The 13,376-nt window shown below is 33.7% G+C and overlaps 1 pseudogene; it reads left to right on the top strand.

Moving 5' to 3' along the window:
- The first annotated feature begins 4,098 nt into the window (after positions 1–4,098).
- Positions 4,099–7,174, top strand: LOC143563776 (protein FAR1-RELATED SEQUENCE 5-like; annotated as a pseudogene).
- The last annotated feature ends 6,202 nt before the right edge of the window (positions 7,175–13,376 follow it).

Here is a 13,376-nt window from a genome sequence, read left to right as displayed (position 1 = left end):
ATTCGTCATTTTCCGATTCGATTCGTTTTTGCCATCGTATTGTAAACCGACCCGATTTGTATCCCGAACCATTTGATATTATTAAAATGATAGATTTTATGTTTCATAATCATCTCACGCTTGTTGGATCACGAAAACACCTCTTTATGACTAAAAACGACTTAAAATGAACTTCGGGGGCATAAATCGTCAGTTATCAAAAGCTGGAGCCAACCCCCCCCCCCCCCTCCTAGGGGCGCCGCGCCACGCGACTACCCCTTTCATGGTGGCCGCGCAGCGCCTAGCTGCGTCTGCAGTCACCAACTCGTTTTTGTTTGTTGTTTTGTGCATTGTTGGACCATTATTACCTATCACATACAATTTTACCTTTTATTAATGAACCATATTTCTACCACTATAAAAACAATGTCTCATACACCATTTTGGTGGCTCTTCTTCTCCAAAATCTCTCTCAAACAAAGTTCTAAGCTTCAACCTTCAAGTTCCTTCTTGTTTGATTTCTAAGAGTTAGGGTTGTCACTTTTACCCGAAACCCAACCCGAAAAAACACGTACCCGAACCCGAACTAACCCGACCCGAAAAACCCGAACCCGAGAAAAGGCTAACCCGAACCCGAACCGAAGTAATTCGGGTTGGTTCTCGGGTTTGATTTATAAGTTTCGGGTCAACTCGAATAAACTTTTAGATTTGAAATTAAATATATATTTTTAGGTATAACTGGATTAGTCTTAGCCACTAACATTATTAGAATCTGGTCATAATCGATTGTTGTCATTACAATTATTAAAGATCGATTGTTTATTGTTAATTTATGTTTTTCATTTATTACTGATAGCAACCGTAATTGAAAAACCAAATCATGCCCGATTGAATACGATTAAGGTTCGCGTTAATTTTACTCTTCTTTATCAAGTTATGTTGGTTTTTTATTTGATTATTTGTTTACAAGCAAAGAATAATTGTTGTTTTAATTTTAGCATTATAGTTTATTTTATTTTATTTTTGTTTTTTGGTTTGTTTTCTCGGATACCCGAAACCTGATTAACCCAACCCGAAAAAACCCGAACCCGAATTACCCGAACCCCAAAAACCCATGAGAGATTTGGGTTGGGTTTCGGGTCAAGATTTAAAACTTTGAAACCCGAATAACCCGACCCGAAAAACCCGAAATCCGAAAAACGATCCCGAAGAAGACCCCTACTAAGAGTCAAACAATAACCATTCTTTGTTTCTAACTAACTCCATATAATTAAATAATGTTATTACAACATATATCCCTTGGTTCCTCCAGCTTTCACTTCTCCGGTCACGGTCGGTTGAAGTGTTGTGCTACAAGACAAGGTTACATGGAGGACTATTATAGTCCTTGATTTATGTTTTAATTCATACGTTAGTTTATGTTTTAATTTTGTTTATGCTTATCAATATTGTTTAGTCCTTACTTACATTTAGTTTCCAAATCATTTTTTTAATAGTTCAATGGTATTGGGTATGTGGCCACCATTTTCGGTTTCATCCTGAGTCAAGAGCCGAACCAAAACCGAACTTTTGTTTAATACTTTATTGTTAACATATTGTATGAAAAATTTGAGTACTATTATTTTTAAGTTTATCTTAATGAGTTCTATAGTATTGGATATGTGGCAACCATCCTCGGTTTATTCCGAGTCAAGGACCGAACCAAAACCGAACTCTTGTTTAAATGCTTTATATTTAAAATGATTTATTTATATATTGCAAGCAAGATTTGTGTATTATAAATTCTAAGTTCATTTTAATAAGTTTTATGGTATTGGGTATGTGGCAATCATCCTCGGTCTTATTCCGAGTCAAGGACCGAACCAAGACCGAACTAAACCGAGTTCACTCTCTTAAGACACACTAGTGTGTTTTGAGCCACCAAATCTCACATTTTCTCTAAAACTATTTTTTAAACTAATTTAAATGTTTTCTTAAAATACTTGGTATGTCGGATCCAACTTGATCTTATAACAAGGTTGGACAGACAAAGCCAAACACTCGCTTAACGGACGTTGAGGTTCTTCATAATAGAACTACACACTTGGTTAAGTTTCTTTTAATTTTATTGAGTTATATCATGACATGCATCACTTTGGAATGTCGGGTTCGGACGTGACTATTTATCAAGACCCGAACCGACTAACCAAACACTCGTTAAAATTCCGTTTTGGTATATCTAACAAGGGGTCGTGCACTATTGCATTAAACCAATCCCCATATATTTACTTAACAAAGGTTAAGTAAAACTAATGAATAGAATACCGAGACCCGATTTCGAGCAAATTTACTTTTCAAAAACCATTACTTTAATTTCTTATGTATTTACACTTTAACCCTCAAACTTTAATTATTTATTTTTACTTGTCATGTTATTTTACTCTAAGTCTTTCAAGACCATCTTCTAAACCAAAACCCTTTTAACCTAGACCTCGCTCGTCGAACTTATTATCTCGGTGTATCACAAACAAGCCTTCAAGTTATTTATTTCATGTGAGTAATCACACTCCCCCTTTTTACACTTTTATAGTTTCGAGGGTGGCATGCATATCATATTCAAACTTACTTGTTTTATGATCTCATTATCAAATTCACAATCCAACATTATGTGTTTGTACGAATACTTGCTAGATATTTGTTTATGCCTTAATTTGATTATGTGCACGAGTGCTTATTTTTATGTTGTTGTTGGAACGAAATAAGTATGATCATACGCACCCCTAACTACTTAGCCTTGTGAAAGTAGCATAGGGCACTGTCACACCCCGACCAAAGGCGGCGGAACATGTCAGGGTGCAACGGATTGCCCAAAAACACAAGACACTATTTAAAGTGACAATATTTAAGCAACTCATTTAAATTCATAAAATCATAAAACGTCACATAAATTGTTCATACAATAACTGAATTTAAACATAGCAAATAATATATTGTTCGTTTCGCTAATATCCTAATAGTCTTGACAACGTTTTTCTTCAAATTCTCGAGTCAACCTAAATTCAAACCTGTAACATTGCATAAAATAGAATTTGTCAACACAAAGGTTGGTGAGCAATTTCATAGTTTTGAACAATAAGTATATAACATGAAATTCCACAACTTGTATACAAAACAATAAATAATAGCAACAATTTAGATAATGAAATCGTTAATAAGAATACATTAACGACACCCTTACCAAATAGTCTAGTATTTATATGAAATCGTTAATAAGAATATATTAACGACACATTGCTATAAGAATAGCAAATAGTCTAGGATTTATATGAAATCGTTAATAAGAATACATTAACGACACCTTGCTATAAGAGAATACCAAATAGTCTAGGATTTATATGAAATCGTTAATAAGAATATATTAACGACATCTTGCTATAATGGGATGCCAAATAGTCTAGGATTTATGAATCAACCAACCAAAAGCGGTAAACACATTAGCATTTAGCATGTAAGCATATAACACCAAATCGAGCATTTATTTAAGTAAAGTATACAATAAAGTTTGTGGTTTAAGACTCAAGTATAAAACATTTAGTTTGAATAAGTATGCAATATCACCCCCAAAACGAAAGATGGAAAACGGGGGATGAAAGTACTCACATTCAAGTAATAAACTTGATCGGTAAAATGACGTGTAACCGGATGGATGAGGATTAACGAGCAAAGTCTAGATGGAAGGAAGTCTCATATTAGAAACGTTGTATATGAAGTCTTTAAATAAAATAAATGATAATAAATGCAAACAATTTAAAGTTTAAGGTTTAAAATGTAAATATTTAAGAAATTATAATAGGAGATAGTGAGTATGGGGCTGTCATATACCTAAGTTAGATGCAAAACTATATCAAAACTACGTAGTTTTGATTAAATCTTATTAAATCCCTTATTTTCCATATTTCCTTTTATCATTCTAACCCTAGTTATTCCTCCATCGATGCTTCTTCTACACAGTGGCCATCTTCTTCTTTCTTTGATCCTCTAGTGAAGTATATGATTAAGGTTAGTGAAAAACGAATCCTAAAATAATTTACAGAATTACGAAACTGTTTTGCTGATTTGCATGTGAATAGGGTTTGCAAAACATCTTTTATGTTCACTAATGTATGTGAATAGGGTTTGCAAAACATCTTTTATGTTTACTACTGTATCAATTTTATGTGTGCTTTTCATCATTATTATCAATTTTAATTCATATTCACTTTCTTGTTTCTAGTTAGATCGTGAAGAATATGTTTCTTCAATTTGAAATATCAATTTTCTTTGTTTACTTTTGTTCATATTAGTAATTTGTTTGACATTAATTAAATATGAATTGATGTATGACAGATATACCAATGGATTTAGAACTCCATGATGAAGCTTTTGAAACAAATCTAATAGATCGTATTGATTCAGAAGGGCTTTTGGTTGTTAATAGTGATTCAGATGTTGAAATAGATATTGATTCTAGGTATGAGAAAGAGGCTAATGATATAAAGGGAAAGGTATTTGATACTCCCGATGATGCTTATGATTTCTACAACCACTACGCGTTTTCACATGGATTTGGAATACGTATTCATACGGCTCATAAAAATAAGACAACAAATGAGCATTACCAAAAATACTATGTATGCAACAAAGAAGGTTTTAAAGATTTGAAGCGTAAAAATTCCATAGAAGATGTTAAAAAACGTCGTAGAGATTTAAGGACCGGATGCAAAGCATCTATTCGGATTTCAAAACGTAAAGATGGGAAATGGTTCGTGGATATTTTTAATGATTCACACAATCATGAACTGACTGTTACTCCCACTAAAGTAATGAAACACCAGTCTCATGGGAAGTTTCACCGCTCATTGGCTTGCAAATCTCTAATGGCTGAACTGAGTCAATCTGGGTTGAAACCTTGTCAAATCAAGAAAGTCATAAATACCATGAAAATGATGTTACATCAAAGCAATGTTCCGACGTCTTAGCTGATCAAAGAAAACAATACAAAGGTAAGGAGTTTTACGGGCTCATTAAATTACTAGAAGATCCTAACCTTTACTTTGTTGTGGATTTATTTGATGATGGGTCTCCACGAAATATTTTTTAGGCTGACGGGAGATCAAGAGACTCTTATATAAAATTTAAGGACGTTGTGGTTTTTGATGTCACGTACATGACTAACAAATTTAAGATGCCATTTGCACTATTTTTCGGGGTTAATCATCATGGCAAGTTTGGTGGTGCACTATTGGAGAACGAAAAGCAAGATACTTTTGAATGGTTATTTCAAACTTTCATAAAGTGCATGTTTGATAAGCATCCATCAGCGATAATTACAGATCAAGATAAAGCTATTTGCAATGCAATCAAAACAGTTTTTCCAAACACTCGACATCGTTATTGTTCATGGCATATTAAGAAACATGAGACCGAACATCTTCGAGGTCTTAAATTTCATTACAGTGACTTTGAGTAGGATCACAATCAATGGAAAAAAAGTGATACAATTGAAGAATTTGAAACTCGTTGGGAGTCTTTATGTGCTAAATATAATTTTGAAAGTGGAAGTTGGATAACAGAGATGTATAAGCAACGCAAATTATGGGCTAAAGCCTTCTTGAAAGATTGTTTTTTTTGCTGGCATGACATCAAGCGGAAGAAGCGAGAGCATTCATTCTTTTTTTGACGGATATGTGAATTCAAATACCATGTTGAATGAGTTTGTAGTACAATATGATAAAGCTGTTGAGGCTCGAAGGGCCGCCGAAGAAGATGAAGACTTTAGATGCATGAATTCGAAGCCGAATTTTTCTTCTGTGAATCCGATAGAGGCAAAAGCAGGTTCACGTTACACTAAACGACTTTTTAAAGTATTCATGAATGAATGGACCCAAGCTACCTTCAATTTAACTCATGAGACAATAAGCAAGAGTTTAGAAGAGGTCAGCTATAAGGTTGGACAATTGAATATTGATAAAATATATTGGAGAAATGTTAAGTTACGTCTCTCAGATAAATTAGATGTTACTTGCTCATGTTCAAAGTTTGAAACAAATGGGATGTTATGCAAGCATAACTTATATGTATTGAAGAAAAAAAATGTCCAAACCCTCCCTGATCATTATATTTTACCTAGGTGGACACTTGATACTAGATATAAGTTGACCGATTGCACTATTGGTGTCGAAGAGATACATAGTGGGAATGAGGTCAGTGCATTAACTTTATGGTCTGTTCAATCAAATTTTAGAAAAGCGACCGAACAAGCAAGAGACTCTTTATCTGAGAGAAGGAAACTAAATACCATGTTGTTGAAATTTTTAGAAGAACAAGGCATTCGAGCAAAGTCAAAACAGTCTGAGATTGCTTCACTAGATTCTAATGTGGGAAGTTCACAAGTAAACTTGATACCTCAAATTTCTGTTCGTGATCCACTAGTTAATAATAAAACCAAAGGTCATCCTAAAACTGCAACCAGACTCAAATCTTCCCTCGAAGATTCCAATGTGGGAAGTTCGCAAGTGAATACGATGCCTCAAGTTTCTGTTCGTGATCCACCAGTTAATAATAAAACTAAAGGTCGTCCCAAAAATGCAACTAGAATCAAATCTTCCCTAGAAGCACCAAAAAAGAGAAAATGTTCTTACTGCAAGGAACTAGGCCATTACATTAGCGGATGCCCGAAAAGGAAGGTAAGATCTATATTTGTTAATAATTAGTGACCAATTTTTTTAGTTGATATAATTCAAGTAATTTATTTTTTCTTTCAGGAGAAGGAGTCTTTACTAGAACGAGAAGGATGATTTATGGATAGACTGGAAAATACATCTAACGTTTATGGTTATTTGAGTACTCTATTGTTTAATTATAAGTTGAGTAGATTCTAATATTTTGTTTTTTTTTTTTCATTATGTATTCAGATGGTGGATATATTTTTATTTATAACTTCCAGAAAAATATCTATTTTATATTTTTGAAGTCTTTTAGTCTTTAAAAGCCGGCCCGTTCGTCGGTTTTGACGAAACAATAATTTTAAACTTGCAAACGGGCCCTGTTTCTAAATACACTTATCCTTAACATTTTGCAGCTAACTTATGCCCATTTTGACTCATAAGTTTATTTCCTAATATCATATTTTCAGAATTTCAGTTTTTAAGAAATAATTGATTTCCAAAAATGCCCTTTCGTTATAATTTTAACAAAAACGCACTTTTGGTTATCTAACTTGTTAATACCTGCTATAATACATAAAAATAGGTTGTTTTGGTATTTCTTGGGTTTTAAAAATATGTTCATGGCTGCGTTTTCGCTAACAGGCCCGGTTTTGGCTCTTTCGAGTCTCAGTTCAGTTTTATAAACAATAAGATATGCAGATTCATCCTTTTTTTTGCCATTTCGGTCTTAATCTCATTAAGTTATCCCTTTCTTTTTGTGAGACTAAACAATTATGCTAAAGAACTTGTAATTGACTTCTCTAAGCTGTACATGGTAATGGGCTATTTTTTAAGGTATTTAATTTATGGTGTTTGTGTAAAAAGATGTTACTAATATCAATGTAGCCCAGTTGAACATTGTCTGCGCTCGTCTCATTTTGAGTCGAGTCTTTTTTTTTAGCTCAGCTCGTTAGGATAATTGGTTATGTTTTTCATGGTTGTATTAATTATTGTTGTTGTCATGTCCTTGGGCATTGAGTTATAAAAGAAGTCATTCTTCCATACCAGTTCGTTATAACAATACAAAAACAGAACAAAACATAACACGAAGTATATTAATGGTGCATTAAAAGTTAAAATCATTAAGTATGCCAATGTAAGAAAAACAAAGTTATAACATTTCTAATCAAATTCTAGTCTCCCATCAGGTTTGACTTAAGAAAAAAAAGAAGTAAATTTCGACTTTTTATCCACATTCCACTTTAGCTATCGCCGAACTTAACTCATTAGACCCAACCCAAACAACGATACTGCAAACAAACAGGTGGTAGATTTTCTTCTGCCATCCATGGCTTTATGTTTTGATCTCTGAAACTAAATAACTTTCAACTTTGGCATAATTTGTCTTCCATCAGCTGCTACAACAACAATTCGAAGAAACAAAAATAAGCTCCAATTTCAATCTAAACAAGTAGCAAACAAACAATTAAATAAACAAAACCTTAAATAAAAAACTTTGAAGTGGATAATAAAATAAAAAAGAGCTTTGAATTAATTCAGAAATTAGAGACGACCTCCCTTCTATCCTAATATAAAGCCTACCCTGATTGAATCAATTTACGGATGCCCGACGAACATGATGCACTTGCCTTGGTAGAACAGGATGTAGGTGATAGGAAAGAGGACCTTAGAGGATCGATTTTGATGGAGGGGAATAAGGGAAATAAGGGTTTAGTAATTATTTTAGGATTCGTTTTTCACTAACCTTAATCATATACTTCACTGGAGGGTCAAAGAAAGAAGAAGATGGCCACTGTGTAGAAGAAGCATCGATGGAGGAATAACTAGGGTTAGAATGATAAAAGGAAATATGGAAAATTAGGGATTTAATAAGATTTAATCAAAACTACGTAGTTTTGATATAGTTTTGCATCTAACTTAGGTATATGACAGCCCCATACTCACTATCCCCATTATAATAATAGTCATTTGAAAATATAAGTTTGCTCGAAACCGCGTTAAAGTATCTAGCCCTTAATATTTACTCAACCTATGTTAAGTAATAAGGTGGGTAAAAATGCAAGGATGCAAGTCCCTTTATAATATAGATACTAAAACGGGTTTTATCGAGTGTTCGGGTTGTTGGTTCGGGTCTTGGTCATTGGTCAAACCTAAAGTCAACTTTTCAAACTAAGGAATGTTATGAGATAACTCAATAAAATTTAAGAAGACTTAACCAAGTATGTAGTTATATTGTTTTAGAACTAACAACGTCCGTTAAGCGAATGTTTGGTTTCGTCGGTCCAAAATTTGTTATAAGATTAAGTTGGATTCAACATTCCAAGTACTTTAGGAAAATAATTAAAATCAGTTTATAAAATATTTTTAAAGAAATATACAAATCTTGATAGCTAGAAACACACTTGTGTGTCTTAAGCGAGTGAAATCGGTTTAGTTTGGTTTGGTTTCCATCTTGGAAGAAGATCAAGAATGATTACTACATGCCCAAAAATCAAGGAACTTGTATAATAATTTATAAATGATGATACTTTAGTTTTAAAACCAAAAAGTCAACAATAAAGTCTTTAAACAAAAGTTCGGTTTTCGGTTCGGATCTTGTTTCGGGTTAAGACCGAGGTTAGATTCTATAAACCCATAACCATCAAACTTATAAAAATGATTTTAGAAACTTAAATCTAACATAAAGCATGTTTATACAATTATTTAACAAAACTAGTAAACAAAGTTCGGTTTACGGTTTAGAGCTATTTACGGTTAAACCGAGGCTAGTCTCTACAAACCCATAACCATGGAACTTCATAAATATGATATACAATCTAAAATGAGCAGAAGTTAAGCATGACTAATATGTATAAACAAGTTATATAATTATATATATATCAAGGACTACGAAAGTCCTCCATGAAGCTTTGCCTTACGAGGCCCGACACTCCACCGACCGAGACCGGGGAAGTGACCACCAAAGGTAACAAGGGTTGTATATTATATATATGTTGTATATCCATCTTCAAGTATTAATAAGAGTTAACAAGTTGATTAAAATGAAAGACTACGGTCAGTTTGACTTTTGAAAGTCAAACTGCCAAGAACATGAAGAACAACCTTGAAATCCTTTGAATTTGAGAGAGAAAATGACGTGTGAGCTAGGATTAATGGAGAAGAGGGCCTTGTATATATATGATAAGATTGAAGGGGTTATGCATGAGGTTTGTTATGTAAAAATCGGATTTGGATAATAGAGTGTAAAGCATAAACAACAAACAAACATGAATCTGATCTGATGGTCATAAAGATACGCGATGGGGATTTGGCCACACCCATCGCGTATCGCAATGGGGTGGGTGGCCAGATCTCCAAACTTTGCAAAAATGGCATTTTTGGCCCCTGGAGTTGTTTTAAAGCGTTTTAAGGCATTTTAAGAACCGAAAAGGATGTTTTTGATACTCGACGAGTATAAAACACTATTTTAACATAAAATACATCATTTTGATTATATCGAAGGTTTCGGTTTACAAAACGGGTCGGTTTACATGATAAACAAATTCAAAACGAATATACGATTGACCTGAAATTGACGAATGCCACATGCATCATTATCCGAGTATGTTGGTTGTTACCAATTAGAAAGGATCCTCATTCTCCGAGTATTTTGGTTGTTATCAAATAGAAAGGAGACACAGTTATGAATTGTGATTTTTACCTCGTTATATACATACGTCAAAACTAGTGTATTGCACACCAACATTCGTGTTGATCAAATCTATTTTTATGTATGTTACAGGTTTACTATTTGATTGCTAGTGAAGATTGAAGACTTATCACTTAGATCATACCTTTAGGATACCTTAACGAATGTTGTGTTGACACAATTGTTTTTATTTTATTGTGAATAAGTTGTATTTGTGATTATTGAATGAAATAAACAAGTTGAGTAAATGTTGTCACTTTAGTAGTGTCATCACGTTCTTGAGCAATCCGTTGCACCTCGGCATGTTCCGCCGCCTTTGGTCGGGGTGTGACACATTGGTAATAATGCATCATAGTTGTAACCCAAAAGTTAGATTTTGCTTGTTCTCGATTAAATATTAATTATAATTGATATCGGTAAGAACAATCAATAATTTGAGTAGTGCTGTCAATATATACACGAGACACGAATACACGATACGTATCTACACGACTTTAACAGGTAACAAGTAAGGCCTTAACATGTTTCGTGTACTAAACAAGTAAACACGAAATTACATGTTAATTTTCGTGTTGATATGCATAGAAATATACATCTTTTCGGCATCAAATAATCTCTAAAAACTACAATTTCTATCCAATAACATAGCATAAAAGGCTACTTATCATAATAAAACATAATTTTAGGTGAAACAAACCCCAAACGAAGAAACAAGCAAAAAGACGAAGAAAACAGAAGATAACACAAGAAAAGAAAGAAACACGCCCCCGTGTCTCAAGAAACACGCCCCCATGCTTCTGACACAAGAAAATACAATATCTGAGAAACAAAAACACGGGGCCGTGCTCAGCATGCACGGGGTCGTGGACGGAAATGCAGAAAAGACAAAGAAAAATTAAGCACATGTCACTAAAAACCACGGGGCCGTTGCCACCTCACACAAAAGACAAAACAAATCTGGCACATGTCATAAATGTACACGGGGCCGTGCTCATCATGCACGGGGCCGTGCCTCATCATCCAGATTGCCTATAAATAGTGGCTCATGTTGCATTCATCAAGTGTGCCTTGAAAAGAATCCTCTCCGGTTTTCACTTATAAAAACACACACTAACACTCACCTTGAAGATCTAGTGAAGAGTTTGAAGGTTTGGAGGTCATCACCACTAATCATCATCATCAACCATCATTACCATCATTAAGAAGAAAGATTCATCTACATTTGGTTAGATTGTTCCAAGTTTAATCATGTATTTGTTATTATCAATCATCTTAATATTTATCATTATGCTCATTATGAGCTAAACTCCTTTTACCATCTAAAATCTATGAAGAAGCTTTGTTTTACTTGATAATTAATCAAGACATGTGATGTAGTCTAGTAAAGTACATGGTTATATTACAATTATCTTTTGTTGAGAAATGTTTCACCATCTTAAATCACTAATTCAAAGTTGGTGGTTGTCAATCTCATTGGCAATCGTTCATGATCGATTCATGTTCTTGAAAGATAGAAATACTTTGATACATTATCGAAACATGGATCCTTATATTGTACTTAGAAAAATGATGAGATATAAGTTATGGTGTATTTTTCTAAACCTTGGTAATCCGAAAATGGCTTTGCTTAGGATATCAAATTAGTTAAAGAAACCATATGTTAACGGAATGTGTAATTATAACCTACTTAAATCAACCAAGGGGAGGTTGTGTGATGAACTACAACCACCCGAAGTTGTTAGAATTGATATTCGAGAAATTGAAGTCAATCCTAATCTTTCTACTTTACGAAACTACTTGCCAACTTAAATTGACATTATTGAGATGGTATGACATTAGGAAAGTGTGGACTTTAAAATGCGCATACCATCTCCTTAGTGCCAAAGATGCTCACTTAAGGTTAAGGAGCTATCTATCATATATTACTACGACAAGTTTATCACATGTCTACATATTAATTATCAATGCTAAAATGGAGTGGATTCTTGATCTTAGATGGTAACCTTCGCATAACTGAACAACTTGTTTGGAATTTCTTGTCTTGGTCACCTATATATTATATATATAAGTATTTACATTTTATAAAAAGGTCAAAAAATTAACCCCGAAATGACTAAAACCTCCGATTGAAGTAAAATAACGATTTATTATTAGAAACATTTGTGTCCACCAGAATCGATACTTGGTTCTTACAAATACTATTCTACATATACGATAGGTACACTTGCCTATTTTGTTTGTGTTTAGTCTTTGTAGAAATCACTTTTATAAATTTAAAACACGATCTTGTGCAAAAGCAAATAATTCCATCCATCATATTTTATACTACTACACGCGCACACGCATTAAAGTTTTTGGCGCCGTTGCCGGGGACACGGTACGTTTCTAAGAACGATCCAAGTTTTAATTTAATCATTATCTATAATTGTACAAAGTTTTAACTTTTATTTTATTTTGTTTTACCTTTATTTTTTATTAAATACTAAAATATATAATTTTTCGGCTAGCCTACTTTTTATCTTTATTTACCTTACCTTAGCTTAATTAATTTAAACCTTAGTTTAGTTTAGTTTAAAATAGCGTAGCATAACTTGTAGTTTAACTTAGACTAACTTAGACTAAATTTAGCAAACTTTTACTTTAGTGTTTACTTTTGATTTATTCCCATGTATGTCCTCTACTTCTGAGCCTGAGCTTGTTTCTCCAATTTCTGAACCGGAACGACTCTTTCGTCGACGAACTCGTAAAAGGACAGCAGAAACCGCATAAGCAATCAATGACGAATCAATAAACGCCACCACATCAGGAGAAAATCAAACCGAAGAAATGATGGCGGCTTAGAACAATGAGCCGAACATGAGCCAGTATGCCAAGCCATCTCTCGAAGGCTACGGCAATGGAGTGGCTCCACCCGAAATCACCGAAAATTTCGAAATCAAATCTAGCACCATTCATATGGTGGAAAATTCAGTTCAATTTCATGGTCTCCTCGATGATGACCCTCTTTCTCACATATCTCGATT

The sequence above is a fragment of the Bidens hawaiensis genome, unplaced genomic scaffold, assembly GCF_021521415.1.
Source record: "Bidens hawaiensis isolate Kalapana, Puna unplaced genomic scaffold, B.hawaiensis_p1.1 tig00021522_1, whole genome shotgun sequence".
NCBI lineage: Eukaryota > Viridiplantae > Streptophyta > Magnoliopsida > Asterales > Asteraceae > Bidens > Bidens hawaiensis.
The sequence above is the reverse complement of the archived record's forward strand: the minus strand, read 5'-3'. Positions and strand labels throughout refer to the sequence as shown.